The sequence below is a fragment of the Cololabis saira genome, chromosome 3 (assembly GCF_033807715.1).
Source record: "Cololabis saira isolate AMF1-May2022 chromosome 3, fColSai1.1, whole genome shotgun sequence".
In the NCBI taxonomy this organism is placed as follows: Eukaryota; Metazoa; Chordata; class Actinopteri; order Beloniformes; family Belonidae; genus Cololabis; species Cololabis saira.
Genome location: NC_084589.1, coordinates 9453009 through 9473327, shown reverse-complemented (window position 1 = coordinate 9473327; position 20319 = coordinate 9453009). Strand labels below are relative to the sequence as shown.

General features: G+C 41.7%; 1 protein-coding gene across 2 annotated transcripts in view; it reads left to right on the top strand.

The window, feature by feature from the left end:
* LOC133425176 (neurocalcin-delta A) overlaps window positions 1–20319 on the top strand; it is a 91291-nt gene that overhangs the window by 20823 nt on the left and 50149 nt on the right. Inside the window, exon 1 of one of the 2 annotated variants that reach the window (XM_061715873.1) lies at window positions 9678–9968. The exons of the other annotated variant lie outside the window; for it this stretch is intronic. The gene's annotated coding sequence lies outside the window, so the exon portion shown is untranslated. Of the gene's footprint in view, window positions 1–9677; window positions 9969–20319 lie in introns of those variants that run through there. 2 annotated transcript variants of the gene reach the window in all.

The following is a 20319-nucleotide window of genomic DNA, read 5'->3' as shown; positions in this document are numbered from 1 at the left end:
TTTTTTGGATCCTATAAGACAGGGGTCTTCAACCGGGGGTCTGTGACCCCTAGGCGGGCCGAGGTACTGCAGGGGGTCCTCCAACTTAAAAAGGAATAAAGGCAATTTTATCCAAAATAATTTGTGAGAGTTAAAAAAAAAAGAAGAATAATATATAGGCTATATATATATATATATATATATATATATATATATATATGATTGAGAAAATTAACAATAACTATTTAGTCTACAACTCTACATAAATGATTCCCATGACGTGAGTCATGTGACTAATGTCAACTTTCGAGCGGAAAAACGAGCTAGCTAGCTGTTTAAGAGAAGAAAATTCATTGAAAAATTGACTTGGCTATTCCATATTTAACGCTAGTTAGACCAGATGGATAAATTTGTGACAATAACGAAGCCTAAAGCTGGAAATTGTACCATTACAGCTCGGCCTAACATTACTCCTTCCACGTCTGACGAGGCCAAAGTTTCATCAACCGTAAACACATGTCGGCTAATAACACAGTCAGGAATTGGTTAATAAGGTGATATAAGCAGAATAAAACACATTCAAAAGTTATTATAAGCCAGGCTTAAAACTTGACACATTTAAAAAAAAAAGGGGGAAAAAATAAGAATTACAAGCGGGGGTCCCTGCTCTGTTTTTCTCTCATCCAAGGGGTCCCTGGGATAAAAAAGGTTGAAGTCTCCTGCCTTATATCAAACATCTCTAGAGAGCACTTGTTGTGGAATCATTGCTAAGTGTCAAGAGCACAGCAAAACATGCACACCAGCAAGTTCTGTTATTCTCACGGCAGGATTAATGTTTAACTGTTGCAGAGTTAAAGCAACACAGTTTGCAGTTTTTACCTCAGAGGGTCCCCCTATAGACGTGGAGGTTAAGTCGCATCTGAAACGCTGTCTTAGATTTACTTTTATCTGGTTTCTGACACGGTCATTCTCTCATTTTCTGTTCTATAATTACTGTCTTTAGTTTTTGTGGTCCCTGCCATCATGTTCTCTATGTGAGCTAGTTTCACAATTCCTTGATGTGAGACAAATGACACACTGTTGTCCCTCAGTGACCAGACTTCAGTTACTGTGGGTATTTATTACCGATAATAAGGATGGGAGATGGCTACAACCAAACAGTGCTACTTAAAAGTAGGAAAATATTCCTTCAAATGTAATTGAAACTGATATTTGGATGGAGACTAAGGCCCAATCCCAATACTCCCCCTACTTTTCTTCACTCGCCCTTCTTTTCTTCACTACCCCCTAAAAAAGAAGGGGGAGATTTTAGGACACTTGAAATCTAGGGCACTTGGCCCAGGGCCCTGTCCCAATACTCCCCCTCGTTTTCATCCCTACCCTGATCAGGAAGCTGAGAGCCAAAAGCTGTTTTAATTTCAGCTGTAGCACTGTTAATATGGCACCTTATTAAGTTTTAGTATTTTTTCAGGCGTAAAAGTAACCGTTAAGATCCCCAACCTGGGCTCAGTTTATCCAAATAACGCCTGTTAAGAAATTTGCTCCGAAAATTTCGGGATTTCTGCCTGACTGCCGGCCCGGGTACGGGTACGGCGTACGGCGCCTGTTGCCGCGTAACCTACACCGCAGGCTTTGCGTCGATTTAACGCGGAACAATAAATCAGCTCCGCTATCTTCACTTCAGCTTTATCTGAAAGTGTGTAAATTACCCAGATAACAGCTTTGTGGTTTCTGAAAACTATTATATCAGAAACATCCAAAACAAATCTGACGAGTCACAGGATTATTTCTTTCTATTTCTCACAAAAAAATGTTTGCTCCCTTGGTCACAGTCTGAGACGAGTATTCAAATGATGTTTGCCCTCGGTCGGCGAGCCAAATCGACGCAGAGCCTACGGCGTAGGTTACGTAGCCTACGGCGTAGGTTAAGTAGCCTACGGTGTAGGTTACGTAGCCTACGGCGTAGGTTACGTAGCCTACGGCGTAGGTTACGTAGCCTACGGCAATATATATTTCTCGCTAGAAATGTAATCAAAACTCATTTTTATGCAGAAACTAACTAAAAATATTGATTTTATTCACTAAAAAATAAGAAATGTCTTTTTCTTTGGATTCAGTCCGCAAATGACGACGAAAAGCATTCTGGGAAATTTTTCTGGCCCTAGATCAGCGAGTCAGCATCTGAAATCACTCGCTCTGAAGGGACAATTCATAGCCACTCGCCCTCGTTTTCTCCACTCCCCCTAGGTAAAAAGAGGAATTGGGACACCACTACCCTCACGGGAACGCGCAAAATTTAGGGGAAGGGATGAAAACGAGGGCGAGGGGGAGAATTGGGACAGGGCCTTTGTGCTTCTTTAAGCTGCACAAGAGGACAAAAATGAAACGGCATGAATTTTCAATTCAATTCAATTTTATTCATATAGCGTCTAATACAACAGATGTTGTCTCTAGACGCTTTCCAGAGATCCAGAACATGAACATAAACATAAACCCCCGAGCAATTATTACATAAACAATGAATGAATAAACATGAATGCCCAAAAGATCCTGTTTTGCTTTTGTAGTAAAAAGGTGTCCCCTGGCTACACCTGGAAGGCATTTGTGCCCCCTCAGGTAATTCTGCTCTTAGTCAATTTCTGCTAACTCACATCAATTTGGTGCAATGACTATATTAACTAAGTCTACAGTCACACCCACATGGATGTCCATAATTTGATCAGTGTACTGTATTATATATTGTATCAGTGACTTTGAACAGCAGAAAACATTACTAGAAGCCCCAAGAGATGATTCTACTCAATGAAAAACTATGAGTTGGTGCTGGTGTATCCCAGTAAGAACTGAACCAGCTTCATGACATGAAGTTACCTCATTAAACCACTAATCCTGCTCTGTAGTCCAGCTCCCATAACAGATACTGTGTGTGTGCGGTCTGTGGTGCTGCTTTCTTTGTTCTGTTTCTTTAAAGACAAAAAACATGGTTTTATGTAATGGTGAAACTCCAACATCATAGTTACACTCCATTCATTCTGGCCTCCCATCTGATCACTGGTGATGCATTTATGATCTGTTGTTACGTAACGCCTCCTGTCCAGCTGCAGAGATTAAAATCTGAATCCCGCTATTACAGTACATGTCCAACATTGTTGCTCAGGATCTGGCTGCCCAATTACAATCCACTCTGACAAAAATGTCCTAACACACCCTTATGGGTAAATGAGGGAATGCATAAAGCTGTGAGTCCTTGGAATTGTTTGTTTTGTCTATTTTGGCCGTTTTTTTTGGGACCTTCATTGTTATATATGTTTTTATGCCTTCTTCTGATTTTAGCAACACGTTGATAAATTGGGATATTTAGGTTTCAACACTGAGTCATTGTGACTGGAGTGTTTTTGATTCCAAAAGAATAACTTCTAAAGCGTTCGCCTTGGAAAGAGAAGTTGTTTTCACTTCCACCCATGCTGTTGCTTCCTGAGTCTCCAGGAGGAAGGAATTCCCTCTTGTGCCTGTTACCCACCCAACATCCTAACACACAATAACACTCTGAAGCACATGCACATAACAGTGGATCACTGAATCAAGCCTGCATGTCTCCACAAAAGTCCCCTTCAAGTAGTGATGGTGGTCCAGATGTTTGCATTGACGTGATCTTGTTTGTTTTTGTAATTTATCTCTAGTTTCAAGGAATACTCTGTGTCCTTTCTCCTTAAATAAACAAGATGACTCAATGCATGAATGAGTGACCAGTGTTCAAAGTTTCTAACTGTACTCCTCGGCCTCATTCAGACCTTGCATTAACATGCATACTGAGATGTTGGCCCTGAGTGGTCGGCACCAACGCATGTGTTCTCATCTGGCATTCAAGTTTTTACCCAGATGCATCAAGAGAGATCGGATGTGACTTTCATGCTCGATATGCAGACAAACAGCCATGGCATTTTCACGTCCATACACAAAATGTGTTGTTATGTTTAATGCCAAAGGCAGCAGCTACAAAAAACTATGCCACACTCAAAGGGTAGGAAAAAGAGATGGAACACAAGAAGATGGAAATAACATAACAAAGATTTCCCACGAACCTCTTCCCCCTACTTTATTCAACAAGGGACATCCACAATACAAATCAGGGTGTATACAATACAAATAAAGACTTGACACAATACATCAAGTGGAACTGACATGACAAGGAGATTTATTGCTGTCATTTGTGCACAAAAACAAATGACTTATCACCAAACTCAATGACGCTATTTCATGATGTTAATGAATCCATCCAAGGAAGCTTTTGTGTTCAGATTACAAAGCGAGTCTAAACATGAAAGTGCAGAACACCTTCAAGTGATCAGATCTGAATCTGCCTCCGAATGTATTCAAACCTTGTGTTAGCATTAGCTACTTGTGATCGCATTCCTAGGACACATTTCAATGCAATATCTTAAGAGGTCTTTGAGGTCATTGTTTCACTTAAGGTTAATCTTGGATGGATGGATGGATGATGGATGGATGGATGGATGGATGGATGGATGGATGGATGGATGGATGGATGGATGGATGGATGGATGGATGGATGGATGGATGGTTAGTTTACAACACTGCAGATAAAGTAGACAAGATAGGACAGATATTCAAAAACTGTTTTTGAGCGTAAGGATGGATTTTACGTATGGTTGAGTTGCAAATTAGCAGCTTCAGTGCATATGAAGGAGTTATCTCACATCTGTTCAAACAAAATTGCCCTTCAAAAGATTTTTTTTGCAGATGAAAACTTTAATCTATGTTGTACACATATTGAACAGTTAAGGTTTTTTTGTCCTTTTTGATTCTGTCAAGAGAATAATGAGAACATTTGAAGGAAAAAAGGACAGTTTGACCTTGTTATCAATAATTTGTTAAAGGATTGTAAGGTTGACGTACAGTAGCAGTTCGAAGGGACAGCAATATAAAGAAGGAGGATGAAAAAGTCCCAAGAGAAGTACCATGGGTTGGAGGAAGATTTAGAGAAGTTGTGGACGGTGAATTCAGTAGTGGTGCTAATGGTATAACAACTACTACTACACTTTTGTCCAAAGCGACTTACATCTGAGACACACACCATGGAGCAATTAGGGTTAGGGCCTTGCTCAGGGGCCCAAAGGGGTTAATCTTGGTTGCCATTCTGGGGCTTGAACCTGGGTCGTCCAGACCCAAGCTCACCTCTAGCCACTAGACTACCACCCCCCAATATATTGGTATAACACCAATAAACAGTAAAAACACCAATGCCTCACAGCTAATGCATCTAATGTAATCTACCAGAACAAGACCCAGTTACCATCACAATGGCGGACATCCAAGAAAAAGTCTCAGGTATAAAGAGTTAGACGCTTGTGTTGTTCTCTCCTATGTAAGTCGCATAGGATAAAAGTATCTGCTAAATGACAGTAGTAGTAGCAGTAGCAGTAGCAGTAGTAGTAATAGTAGTAGGATGGAGTTGTTTAAACAAGCTCAGATTCTCTACGGCATATTTTTTACTGTTTGTAGGACTGCACTGTTCAAAAGAGAGATCTTTGAAGTAAATCATTGTATTTGAAAACAATACATGGCATTGTTTTAACAATACTGGCATGAAAGGGTAAATACAATTTAATAAAATTTAGATAAATACAGATCAAATTAAACTAACTAGCATGCTGTTCTAGCTAATCCAATTTAATACAGTAATTTCAATTCAATTATACTCCAGTTCAGTGCAGTCTCATTCAGTATAATAATATTTATGAAATGCCAGTTCGTATTAAATGGTCAAGGAAACCATTGAATCACATTGAAAGATCACTGACCAATTCCCCATCGTGAGACAGTGAAAGGAAAAGCTGAAAGGAAAAACACTCCAATCAGGGAGTTCAGCCATCTGTCTTAACCGGTTGGGTATTGAGTGGACAGCTTAAAGAAACAAATACAAAACCCCCAGTGATTTATGATATGGTGAAGGAAAAATTACACTTGAAAAGAGAATTGCAAAATATACTTCATACACATGGAGAGTGAAGAATGAGTAGAGCTGCCAGTAGTCTGACCTGTAGCTGGCTAACTGCAGGGAAGGCTCAAAGTCACCCACGTCAGTCCTTATCTGAATAATAATTTATGTCTCAGCCAACTTACCCATCTGACCGTTGGCCAGTCATTTCAGCTTCTCCCGTCTTCTGAGCTCTTTGTGCGCTGCTGCCCTCTCCCCCAAGAGCTTTCATTCTTCTCTCTGATTTGCTTCTCAGCAGGAACCTTATAATCATATTTATCCCACCCACAGGCATTATTAAATTACCTTTCCCTGCACACTGGCAGTTTTTTTTTCCAAATCCATTTCACATTTCACCTTTTTTTCTCCCTGTGAAGTCCACTCCAGCAAACAGCCTTGCTGTGGGGGGGCTGTGTTCACCAGGGTGACCCCCCCACCCCAGCCTTCACCCCTGGGCCCCCCCACCCCAGCCTTCACCCCTGGGCCCCCCCCACCCCAGCCTTCACCCCTGGGCCCCCCCACCCCAGCCTTCACCCCTGGCCCCCCCACCCCAGCCTTCACCCCTGGGCCCCCCCACCCCAGCCTTCACCCCTGGGCCCCCCCACCCCAGCCTTCACCCCTGGCCCCCCCACCCCAGCCTTCACCCCTGGGCCCCCCCACCCCAGCCTTCACCCCTGGGCCTCACTGCACTCCATTCAACTGGCCAACAGTTGCTATTGACATGAATGAAATCAGACTAAAGCTCAGACTAAATATTCACTGCTTGGGTGAGTGGAGGATGGGGGTAAGGAGGGTTTTGCTCATGCTTTGCTCCCGTTGTGCACACTCTCAGCCTCATACATGCACTTTGTCCAAGACAGAGTTAGGACCAATCCCAATACACCCCCTACTTTCTACCACTAGCCCTAAATTAAGCCACAAATTTTAGGGCCCTTGTAATCTTCCCAGGACCTTGTCCCAATACACCCACTACCCCTACTTTTCAGCACTACCCTTGCTACACCACTGCATGGTTTATGTTCGGGTACGTTAGCGACTGCGTAGTTACGTTTGCACATACGTCACACCATATCAGGAAGCTGAGAGATAAAAGCTGAGAGAAAAAATTTAATTTCCGCTGTAGCGCTGTTAATATGCCACTTTATTAAGTTTTAATATTTTTTCAGGCGTAAAAGCCGTTAAGATCCCCAACCTGGGCTCAGTTTATTCAAATAACGCCTGTTAAGAAATTTGATCCGATGTTTTCCCCGGCCCAGTGGCGCAGCAGCAGCTCACGGCCGGAGTACAGACGTGATCGCCGGGTCAACCTGTGCCGTCGTCCCGGGGAGAAACCTGCAGCTCTGTGGAGAATTACCGCTGGCTGAAATAAATCATTTAGGAAGATAAATGTTGGTTTAATAGATGAAATCTAACAGTTGTAGCTACGCCTGAAGAAGAAATTTGCTCCAAAAATTTCGGGATGAGAACTCGGGAGCTGATTTATGGATCCGCGTTAAATCGACGCAGAGCCTACGGCGTAGGGGACGGCGTAGGGGACGGCGTACGGCGCGCGTCGCCGCGTAACCTACGCCGTAGGCTCTGCGTGGGTGTAATGCGGAACCATAAATCAGCCTTTATTCTGGCGAGGTTTGAAAAAGACTTCACAACAACGAGCAAGCGAGTGATTATGTACATTCACTGAGTGAATATTATGAAAGTAAAATACATATGTCTCTCTAGAAATGTAATCAAAACGCATTTTTATGCAGAAACTAACTCAAAATATAGATTTTATTCACAAAAAAATAAGAAATGTCCGCCATGTTTTTTTTTTTTAATTCAGTCCGCAAATGACGACGAAAAGCATTCTGGGAAATTTTTCTGGCCCTAGGTCAGCTAGTCAGCGTCTGAAAACCCTCGCTCTGAAGGGCCAGATTCATAGCCACTACCCTTGTTTTCTCCACTCCCCCTAGGTGAAAAGAGGAATTGGGACACCACTACCCTCACGGCAACGCGCAAAATTTAGGGGTAGGACTGAAAAGTAGGGGAAGTGGGAGTATTGGGACTGGGCCTTATCATAATGTGTTGCTCAAGTTGAGTTAAGGTCAGAGATCGGATACGATTCACAAATCACAAACACCAAGGCACCAAATTACGTGGTTTGATTTGATGTTATTTATAAATATCATGGTAAATAATTGAAATGTATATGCCATTGTTTTATTACCACTCACTGTAATTATCACATTTGCTCTCACGTGTTTGACTTGTCCTAAAACAAAAGTATAAGAAACAAACATTTCTGCGTTTTGTGGGGAGTTGTGTTGCAACGACATGAACATCCTGGAGCACTCAGCTCTGTGTGAGGCTTTCACAGATCTTCTTGCATTCTTTCTTCTTTTAAATACCTTTGGACTGAGCTAGGCTGGCAATTGCCTCCTATTTTTAGTCATATCTTTGACCTTTCATGGTGCTTTCTAGTATCTATACATTTGACATGAGAGCAACGTAGCTGCCATAGGCTCCAGCAGACCCTGTGACACTGACTGGGATTGAGCGGCTGTGGATGAATCAGTGCGTTTACATGGGAAGTTTAATTCCTCTTTATTCGGAATTAAAATTAAATCCGATTTAAAATTAGTAAAAATTACCATGTAAACACCTAATTCCCAATGAAAATGGCCATTCCGAATTAGAGACCATTTATTTAATAAATAGCTTGGAAGACCTGGAAATAATTAAAAGAACAGATGGAAACAGGAAACATACAATGTGAGCTTTTCAAAGTTGTAGCCGCTAAGCGGCTAAGTTAGTTTTTCTTCCGGTAGTTTAACTTCCGGTCCGCCCCCCTATCAAATCAGAACCTTCCCAACCCCCAGACCTGAAGAGGAATTGGATAAAGCCGATCAAACGTGTTTTCCATGTAAACCTCAATTCGGAATTAGTATTTCCATGTAAACTCAAAGGAAAATAGTTTAATTCTGAATTATCTAATTCTGAATAATTAATTCCGAATTAAAAAACATCACGTAACCGTGGCCGTTGGATGGATGCGTGGATGAGAGTGGTGTCAGTCTGCGGCTGGAAATTAAATTCCATTTGCTGTGTCTGTGCTCCTCAGTTCCCAAATGCAATGGCTTTTCTTAGTTCATCACATTTATAATGATCCAATGTTATTTGTGTTGCACTGATCTAAAGGAGTCATTCATGAGCTTTTTGCAGAAACCAGCAAGGAGGAAGCCGTTTTCTATTAGTTGGTATTGTGCTTTAAAATTGGCAGACAAACATACAACCTGGTTACTGTCAGTAGTAAAACAAGGTTTAAGAATAATAAGCACAAGTTCAAGAGTGCAGCTTGTCTGGTCCACATTCCTTTTTTGATTGAAGTTGTTCCTGAAAACTGAAGAGAGAGAACATTCACCGGAAGCATAAGCCACTTTAGCGCCTTCACTTGGCACGCTTGCAGTCTGTATCCGTGCATGAAAATCTTTGTGTGTATGTCAGATGACCTGTTGAAATCATTGCATTGCAGTGTGCCTGTTACCACGGCAACTCAGCCTTTTCTGTCTTTCTCTTTCTGCCTTCCCCTCTTCCCCTCACACACACACACACACACACACACACACACACACACACATAACAGAGAGTGGTCATGTGACCGTGCTGACGTCAGGCAGGAGGCAGGCGGAGGAGCGAGTTTGCTTGTGGGCTTTGAACAATCCTCCTGCTCAGACTATAAGAAACTCTGGGAGTCTGTCAGTCACTGTTAACTCTGTTTTAGCTGCTCGCTCGCTCGCTCTTCTCCTCCCCCCCTCGGCTGTTCTTTCCCCCCTCTCTCCAGCTCTCATCATTGTTGTTTCTGGTGCCGTTCTTTATTCTCGCCTGTTGCTTCTCCTCCTCCTCCTCCTCCTCCTCCTCCTCCTCCTCTAGCTGCTGTTGCCGCTAACTTAAACTAGAGAGAAAGCGCTCTGTGATGGACTGCTGAACGGCTCGTGCATCGCTACAAAGTGAGGTAAGCTGCCCCTGTTTTCTCTTTGTGTTCAGTGTGTGCTTTAGCAAGCCCACGGTTGCCTCCAGAAGTGTGTGCAGCACGTTAAAGCCGAATAACGACCGGTTTCATTTCACGTCTGAGACACATACTTGAGGAGAAGGGAAGTTGTGCATCGGGCTGTGTTTGTCCGAGCCCTTTTTATCTCTCTATCCATATGTTCAGCTCACGTTTAGAGTGAAGTAAGTGTAGTAATGCAGCCCCTGTGTGTGATGGCTGTGAGGGTTTTGTGTGTGAAAAGTACTTTCCCAGCTGTCTTTTACAATAAAGCGAGCTGCATCTGTTTCCAACCCCCCTACAGGAAGTGAGTGCATAGACGCTGAGAGGGAAGGAGTGTGTGAACGTTGCAGGGGCTGCGCGGGTGTCGTGATGGCTGGCTCCGCATGGCTTTTCCTCCCAGAGCGTTGCTAATGTTAGAGGCAGCAGTGTGGGCTGGAGCTGCCGGCTCTGTCTGCCAGAGAGTCAGGGGCGGGGAGGGGGGCAGAGCAGCTGCCACCTGCCCCCTCGCAGGGGATGGGAGAGCCGGCGCTGCAGGACCGTAACTCTGGCAATCTCAACGTCACTTTAGGTTTGAAAGAAACAGGATGAAGGGGGTCTATAATGTGGTGGTCAACCAGCCTTTATTGCTAAAGGAGTTATGTTTTGAGGAATTTCCTCGTCTAGTTTTACCCCCCTAAACCCTCTCCTCCCTCTATGCTTTGGACAAAAGCTTACTCGGTTTTATTCGGCCCAAACAGCGTGGACGACGCAAAATAGAGAGCAAGTGGTCTCTCTCATTGTTTCCTCCTCCTCCATCTCTCTCACTGCCTCTGCTCTCGTCTATTTATTTCCTCTGTAACCCCCCCCCCCCAAACACACACACACACACACACTCAGCAAAGTGGCATGTGGCAGCTCTCCGTCACATATCGGAAGTATCTGAGCCCCAGATATTTATGAAGTCCCTCTAATTAAATGTTCACCACTGATCAGAAGATTAACGCTCGTTATTTAATCCGTGGATTAGATTAGGTTTTATATTTTGGTTTTTAGAGAAACGTTATCGTGATATATAACGGTCAGTCTGAAATCACTGAATAGCATTAGAACAGATAACTATCAGACAGACGGAGATGAATGAAGAACACCCCCTTGTTTTTATGTTCTCATTGTTTTATCTGAATATTTAGCATCTTACAGGTGAACATATGAGTGAGCTCATTGAATAGAGGGTCTGCATTGACGTCATTTTCCCACTGGACCAGCCCCCTTACTCTCACTGAGTGGCAAAAACAGCTGCAACTAGTGGAGAAGACGGGATAACAGCCGATTATCGGCTTAAATTAGCGTCAGTTGGACTTGACAGTGACCCGTACAGTTACCAAGAACCAGTGGTCCATGGACATTAATATTTGGTACAGTTACCAAGAACCAGTGGTCCATGGACATTAATATTTGGCCACCAATCCAGTTTCCTGATATTTATATGTACTTAATTTCTACGCCGGGGAAATACACGAAGCAAAGCGTCAAAAGTCTTGACGCTTGGTCCGACTTCAAGGCGACTTCAAGGCCGAACTTTATGATTGGACCGTTTAACGTTAGCTACCCAAAAATCCAACATTACCTGATACAAAATGGGAACCACAAATCCACGTTTCGGTGTCTGGAATCCAGTTGTTTCTGTGAATTGCAGCGATCCATTTGTCTCTCTTAAGCTTATTTTTCGGCAGTCAGTAAAACGATAACTCAGATTTCTTGCTAAATCTATGAGTACAGTCGATCGTACAACAGCTCTTTCCCATTTTAGATGTTTTCTAATTGCTCAAACTGAAAGTTTCAGTCTTTCTGACACTCAGTCTTTCTGACACTCAGTCTTTCTGACACTCAGTGGGCGTAACCTGCTGTGAAGTTTCATCTGTGACGTCATGCGCATTCCCTCTATTATTATTTGGTATGTCAGCCTTGTTTGTTTGCACCAAATAAAGAAGGATCACTTGCTTTTACGCCAAAAAACATTTTTCTATCATTGTACTGCCCATCAGACCAGACCTGGTGTTTCATTAGGAAGGCCTTAAAGATACAGGAGAGAAAATGAGGTGTCCGTCCGTCCGTTTGTCGATAGATCAATCCACCGTGCAGTCAACCTTTAAGCCTTTTCTATAAACACATTTCCAGAAAAATAGGTTTTCTAAAGTGGAAGCTTTGTGTAAAAATGTAAATAATCTTAAATCCTTTCATAACCGCTGCACTCAGGATATTTAAAACCTACTTTCTAATTGATGCCAGCACAACACCCGAGTCAGGAGAGAGGCATGTTGATCGTCGTGCTGCATCACTCCTCCATTTAATTACACCAGTCTTAATTGTTGGAGCTTTGCAAAATGAATATGAGTTCTTTCTTGCTGAATACATTTCCGCAGCTCAACAGCCGGTGGTTGTTGTTGTTGTTGTTATTCTCATGTTCATTATGTTCCACTTGTTTTAATAGGAGACAGATCTGAGCTGCAGACAGACCATTCAGACTGTATGAATCCATGCTGTCGTACGTTGTGCAGAATGAGCTCTGACTTGCTGAAACTCCCCAGAGCTGCTGGGACGGTAGCGTGTGTCCCAGTAACACCTCTGCATCAGCGCTACCTTCACATGTTTACAACCCTGCTACAACACAGACCCCTTCATGACAACACAGACGCTGGCCTTTACACCTTCGGCTGCTAACGGGCTGGATGCTTTTTCTCTGATTTGTCACGTAAAAACCAGACATCTACTCTTTTCTTTTTCCAAAAAAGAAGTGGAAACGTGAGTTCTTGTGGCCACAGAGCTTGCGTCTCCTATCTCTGTCCATCTGCGCCGAGGTCGGTCTTCCTCCTTGTGTAATAACAGTTCAAAGTTTCTGATCATATTTCTCAACGCAGCAGCAGACTGTTGAGACAGAGTGGGGTTTTTGTTTTCCAAGGCCGTATCGATCACGCTGGAGAGACCGCAGCCGCGAAGGTCAAACACATCCACCAATGCTTCTTGGCTTTGGCCTTCACACGCTGGTATTTCCTCAGACTCCCTGAATGCTTTCACATTATTATTATACACTGGAGATGTTGAAACACTTAAGTTCTGTTTCTTTTTCACCAAAAAATGAGTTTGCGAAGGGGTTCGGCACAAACTCGTCAGCCACAACTTTTATATGTACGGTTTTGAATGAATTACTTGTTTGTTTGTTTGCTGTTTTATTGTTGAAAACATTTTGGAAATGTGGTTAAATTGAACCTCAGAAACGTCTTGATGAGCACAACATGGGCTCCTTAACAGCATCGCTGGCTAAAGGACATTATGAGACGTCTCCTCTGTTTCGCTCATGCTAACACTAACAAAGATGTCAAAACGGAGTTAAAGGCACGAAGTTTTAAACGTTCAATTTCTTGGAACTGACAATTCCCTCATAAGTCCTGAATGCCACAGCTTAATTTTGACATAGGCAAGGCAGGTTTATTTGTAGCACAATTCAACACAAGGTAATTCAAAGTGCTTTACATCAACATTAAAAGCAGCAAGACATAATTAAACAGTAAATGACAAATAAAATTATAAGAAAAGAGGTAAAATAATAAAAAGCACAAGTTGTTAAAAAGTAAGGGCAGTAAAGTACAGTAGGTACATCTCATTCTTACAATGGCAAGAATTACATTTCTATACGGTCAAAACGTACAAAGACCGGGTCAAATACAGTATTACAAAAGTAATCTGTAATAATTCGTACGGTGAATTAAACCAATTTGACTTGAATTCTATGCCACAATACCTGTTTCCAGGTCTTATTTCACACAAGAATTACATAATTGAAACGCCAGTGCTTTTAAGGAATTTAAAGATAAACTTCAACAGACAGAACCATATTGTAAAATGATGTAATAAGCTGCTCTTAATTGTTCTAAGTGACTCGTTCCCAATCCGCCAGCTTGTCTGCCGCATTTAAACTCTGACTGCACGTGCACAGTCACCTGTTCACAGCAGTGCACGTGTGGTTGTGGATGAGCAACAGGTATTTTAGTCTTATTTCAATTCACATCACTGTTTGTGTTTCTTATCTGTGGACACAAACGTGCAGAAGCTGGTGTTTAGCGTTCAGGAGAGATCGTGTGGATGTTTTAAGACAGTTATGTCAAAAAAAAAAAGGAAAGTCAGCACTTTATCCCTCCCGGTGTTCTTGCAGCGAAGCCCACACACACTCGTTTGAACGATGCGCTCATGCCCACATCTGCTGAAAAACCTGGACCAAAACGCTCTAATTCTGCAACCTGCAATCGTAGCTGAACCATATGAACCGAGCTTCTGTAACTTCCTGTTTTGTGCTGCAGGGAGTCTCATGTAACACTGATGGAAACTATCTTGAAGGCAGTTTATGTAACTGTTGATTTATGGCCAGAGGCGGAGAGATACGGATGGGTTTTACGGGAGAATTATACTTGGAGATATGAGAAGAGGCAGACACTTAGGGAGACAGGTCCACTTTTCTTCTGACTGCATTCAGGTCACTTTGTTGTCGGGGATGAGACGCTGAAGCGATGACGCCTGTTCACAGTAAGAAGGTCATGAACGTGAGCCCTATTTTTGATATTGTAAGTGCATAGTGAAAACGATGTTTCTCTGTTGATGATATTGTGTTTAACAAGTCATTTTAGGTACATTAGCAGTTTAGGTACATTTCTCCAATATATTTCAATGTGGTAATAAAGTCTCCTGGGTTTATTTCTGCACTAAAGTCTTTAATAAATTCTCCTCGACCCTGGAAACACAGCCCATGTCCTATGTTTGCAGCAACTGATTTAACTTGGTATAAACTTTTGAAGGTCCCATCTTAATCCGAAGCATTTTTATTAGTTTTGCAGTCAGGAGAAAAGAACGCGTGCATCATTGCACGTGCAAAGAACCAGTAATATCCGCTTCATGGTTCTGCAGCAGCACCAACGGTCCAGAGCTAAGAAAACGTTTGTTTAATGGAGTAAAAATGAACTTTATAGTGTAATTTATAGTTTGGTGGAAACAATGTGGGCCACTCACATAAATACCACATCAGCAAAAGCACCACTCAGGCCACTGCTCCTCACGTCTGCTTCAGTCGGCTGTCATTTATTCACCACATTCCCGCATTCATGCAACACTCGCATCGCCAGAGGTGATGGTGTCATGTAAATTCAATCACTTTTCCAAGGGGGCAGGTGCTGAATACCATGTGGACTAAAGAATGAAAAGTCATCCTCTGTGATTACTACACTCAGGCGGATGTGACATTTTTCACGACCTTTATCTTGCCTCAGTGTAAAGGTCAGAACTAAAACGGCTGGGAAAGTTAAGAGACAATTACGCCTGTGTGGTGTGGAGTCTATACATCAAGGCTGCTTACTCACCGGCTGGGACGCAGCACCTCACAGATGGATGCGTCATTAGATACTGTTTTATTTTCCTATCATACTAGGAGAGAAAACAGAAGATTACATTACAGGGTCCCCTCATGCTGCACTGAGTCACACTTTCGGTTTAAAAAAAACCCTTTCATCACTGGAAGCCCCCCCCCCCATTATATTTCTCAGATGTATATTGGGTAAAAGCTTTGTAGTCAAAAGCACCACTCTACAGCAGATGTTTAAAAATATATAGTTATTTCTAGGGCTGGGGATCGATTCAAATGTCAAGAATCGATTTGATTCCGATTCTTAAGATTCAGAATCGATTATCACGTTTTGAGTAGATCCGATATTGATTTGGGTTAGTGTTATTAAAAATGTTTTTTCAGCTGTTGCATGAATGATATGACTGTGTAGTTATGCAACATATTAATACTGGTGTTATATTGAGATTCAACAGCAAGTATTGCAGCTAATGATGCTGTAAGGACCAATCAGCTCCCAGAATGCTGATAGAACTGCAAACAGAAACATCATGAGTCAGAATTACCAAACAGATGCAGGGCAGCAAACAGACCCCAAGTAACCTCAAGACAGTGTATAAAGCAAAGAAATATAGACAATTTATGCAATTATAAGGGAAAACTTTAATGTTTTCATACTTTTAAACATATTTAAAGGCAAAAACACGACGCTAGTTATGCTCGCGTCCAACAAAACATTCCTTTTTCAGGTATAGACAAAAAAATACCAAAAGTTGTAATGTAATGATGGAAAAAAAAATGTTTAAATCGATCTTTAGACATACAAATCGATTTTTAGGAATTAATATGAGAATCGATTTAGAATCGGAAAATCAATTTTTTTCAACACAGGCCTAGTAACAGCAGCCTGGGAATCTTCAGAGACTCTTCAAAGATATAAATCAGGAGGATAAAACGTGATTCGTACATGCAGACATAAAACTGTGCAAACTACAGCACTCAGGTCAGTCCACTGCTTGGATTTTGGCAGAGGACAATACATCAACTATTTGTGTTACTATTTACGAATCTGTCAGTTATTTATTTGACGAAGGTTGAGGTGAACAGAAACAGAAAATAATAGTGTGTTTCAGAGCGCCAGTGTCTCCACGGCCAGTTCTCTGTAACATGAGATAAGTGTTTTGAGACAAGCACATGTTTCTGATCATTTCGAGGGACAGCTGGTCAGCCGTTCTCTCTGTCCTTCTTTACTGTGCTCCTTTATGAAGGGGGATATAAATATTTCAGATATATTCCATCCTCAATGGGCGCTCTGAGGAATGGGTTGCGGCTAAAAGGTCCCCCGTGAGGTGACACTCCCTGGAATAGATCTTTTCTAGCGGAGCCCGGAGGCTCCCAAGCATCGGTCTAGAAGAAGTTATGGGAAACAGATGTTCTATTTTTAGTCGCCAGCTTGGAATTCACACACACTGTCATGTCATGCTGGACACCAGAGGAAAAGGGAGCTCTTTTTGTGTGAGCCGTTTCCTTCTGGAGGGCGCTTCTTCGGGTTTCACAAAGATCTTTCTAAGTCTGGGCATGAACCAGATGATGTGACTTTCTGCTGCGTGTTCTGAGTAGCAAAAGAAGTAACATCATTAAGGTATTTAATAATTCATACATTGAGGGTAAACATTAATTAACTGCATTCACCATTAACGGTTGAGACAGTCGTTGGGGAGGTTGCACAGACTCTGACTGTTGCACGTATTTCTCATGTGATTCTCAACACAGCTGACGTCTATTTACACTAAAGTTTGTTTGTTTTTTATAATGAATTCAGCTGATTATTTTTTCTCAGAATTAAGTTCTCATACGGTGAAACGTGGACATGAGAAATTAGACTTTTATCAGCAGAACTTTGACACGTGACAGTTATAGTTAACCGGTTATGTTGATGTGAGGATAGACATTGAAAACTTAGCGGGATTATTAATATATTTCTGTTATTTGTCCGCTGTTTGCTTTGTAAAGCCTGATTTATGCCTCTCCGTTGAATCCACGGCATCGTGACGCAGAGCCTCTCCATCAACACACCCCCCTCTGCAGAGCTCTGCATCGCCCCACTATGGACAGTAGGAAGCCACGGCTGCAGCACCGGGTCATGTGACCCATCGGTCTCTGAGAAGTGGTTCTGAAGCTACGGTTGCCAACCGTCCCTTGAAAAACAGAATCGTCCCGTATTTATAAACTAAAGTAAGTCCCGTATTGAGCTGAAAAGGGACGCACTTTGTCCTGTATTACTGTGAGAGTCAAAAAATAGTCATAAAGGCATGAAGCTGTTGAGTTCATAAGTTATTTTTTTCTGTTTTACAACTGTAGCTACAGTCATGGCCTTTAAGGCACAAATATGTTACAGACAAGTTTTCTACAGACTTTCTGTTCACACTTTTGTTATTGCACTGAAAATGTGCACTATTACTTTATATTGTTTTATATGAATTTATACAATTTTAAGTTAATAAAGACAGGTTTCTGTTTAAGAAAAATACATTAATTTTGTTATTTTGTATTAAACTGAATTGCTGGATGATAATTTGTTTTCCATGTTTTCATGGCATTCAAAAATATGCATCTAATTCAATTCAGGTTCGCGTCAAATAGTTAAAAAATCGTTTCACTCACAAAAAAAGGGGCAAAAAAAAATTCACCACAGCAGGAAAGGTGAAGGCGATCGGTTCGGCCGGCCCTGCAGATGAGGTGTCCCTTCTTTATACTTGCTGTTGAATCTCAATATTATACTAGTATTAATATGTTGCATAACTACAGTCATATAATTCATGCAACAGCTCAATAATAGTTTTACTAACACTAAACCAAATCAATATCGGAATCGGATCAAATCAAATCTTGATAATCGATTCTGAATCTTAGGAATCGGAATCAAATCGATTCTTGACATTTGAATCGATCCCCACCACTACGTCTGATTCATCATTTTCAAGTCGGGTGTGTAAAAACGACCGATCTTCAAGATTTATCAGCTCCAACTGGCGTAAAATATACTGAATTCGCTCAATTTCTCTGAATTTTCCTCTTTACATGATGTAAACAAAAGGAAAGTCGGTACTTTGAGTGACTGTGCAGCGGAAAAAGAAATGACTCCACCCAGCGGTTGGTGATGTAATGACGGAAGTTCTTTGACACGTTCATGCACTCATTTTAATATTATTGGTTAAGCAAAATAGTGGTATTTATATTACATGTATCAATGGTCATGGAGAGAAAGTGGTGAAATTTAGCGACCCACTCTGTCCTGCCTTTCCTGTGGTGGCGTGCGTTACTAGAAGATACCAAATTTCTTCACGTGTGGCTAGTAAATGGTTTCCTGAAGGGAGTCCTGTAAAGGCAGCGTTGCAGCAGGAGATGATGGCTCTCAGACATGCAACTTCTTCACATTCCTGTGATTACAGAGGCCTTCGGCCTCCGGCCGGCAGGAGTCACGTCTTGTTAGCGTGAGGCAAAAAGAAAAGACTCTTCATATTAGATCCTAGCCTAAATACTACTAAATACTACACTTATCTCCTTCAGTAGCTGTTGAGACTGCTCTCTGAAACTTTAGATTGGTAATCAGCAGAAGAAGATTTCTGCGTGCTGTCTGAAATACAGAGGGACATTGCAGGGCTGCACAGATTATTCACACTAATTATGAACATTTCTTCTGTACGCTTGATTTGTACAGTTTTAGGACTTTGCGTCACAGTTTGAATTATGTGTTTAGTTGTGTACACAGAAGCTTCCTGTCTGGTCTTTAGTCTTTCTGGGATGAGCTTTAACTCTGAAGTCACATCAAACCCTCTCCTGGGAAACTAGTGAAGTTAACAGAAGTACAACCCATGGATACAGAGCATACATTACACTAGAAATGGAGTCAAAAAAGGTAGGCTTTTCAGCTGGTTTAGTGTCTTCTGTAATACATGATCTTATATGTCATTAATTCATATTCCTGACCACGGCCAGACATTTGTCGCTCTCAACTATTGTGTTTGTCAGATGATGGTGAGAGGGTGCAGAGATAATGGAGCCAGAAAATTGCTTTTTCTGCAAATTACCATCTAATTTTCAAAGAAAAACCTCTGAGTTGTCAATTTTGATCATTGGTTGCGTGGTTCAGAATATGAAATTAATTGTGAGATTACTTTGCAAGCAATTGCTTTTTCATATCTTATAAAATATACGTCATTTTGTCTCTTTCTCATTAAGTGTGAAAACTACCTGAGTAAAATTTCTAAACATGGACTCCTGAACGCTGACTGGTGTTTGATTAAATGTGTCAAGGTCACATCAACGGTTAATTATAAATGTTATTTGTTCATCGTGATATTTCCGAAGTGAAACTTTAAACGTGTTCTACTACTACATTTTATTATTGCATTTGGCCAAAGGGGTTTCACATCCTGAGAAGCATCAGCACTAAGCTGGACTAGATGCAGCTAGAGCAGCCTCTTTACGAGCCACAATCTTCACCGTGGTCTCGTTGGTCGCCATCAAGCTTGAAGAGAGCGTGTGAAAGAGAAAAGCTTCCACAACACGGTTCACCTCCAGTTTACTTGCTTTTGTGAGCAGTCACAACTGAAACAGCAGTGACACTGTGACGAGACACCCCTGGGGTTTCAATCAGTTCTGTCAAAGTTGGTGCTTTAGAGCAAATGATGTTATTTGTTTTTAATGCAACAGCACAGATGACCCCCAGCCCAACCTGTGGTTTGGAGAAACAAGAAGCAGTGCGGCTTTAATAGACTGTAAAATGTAAAGCATTGGTCAGCTGATCTATTGGTTGTTTGGAGATGTGACGTATAATAATAATACATTGATTTGTTTAAAGCAGGAGTCATTGTTAAAGGCAAGGCAGGTTTATTTGTATAGCACAAATCAACACAAGGTCATTCAAAGTGCTTTACATCAACATTA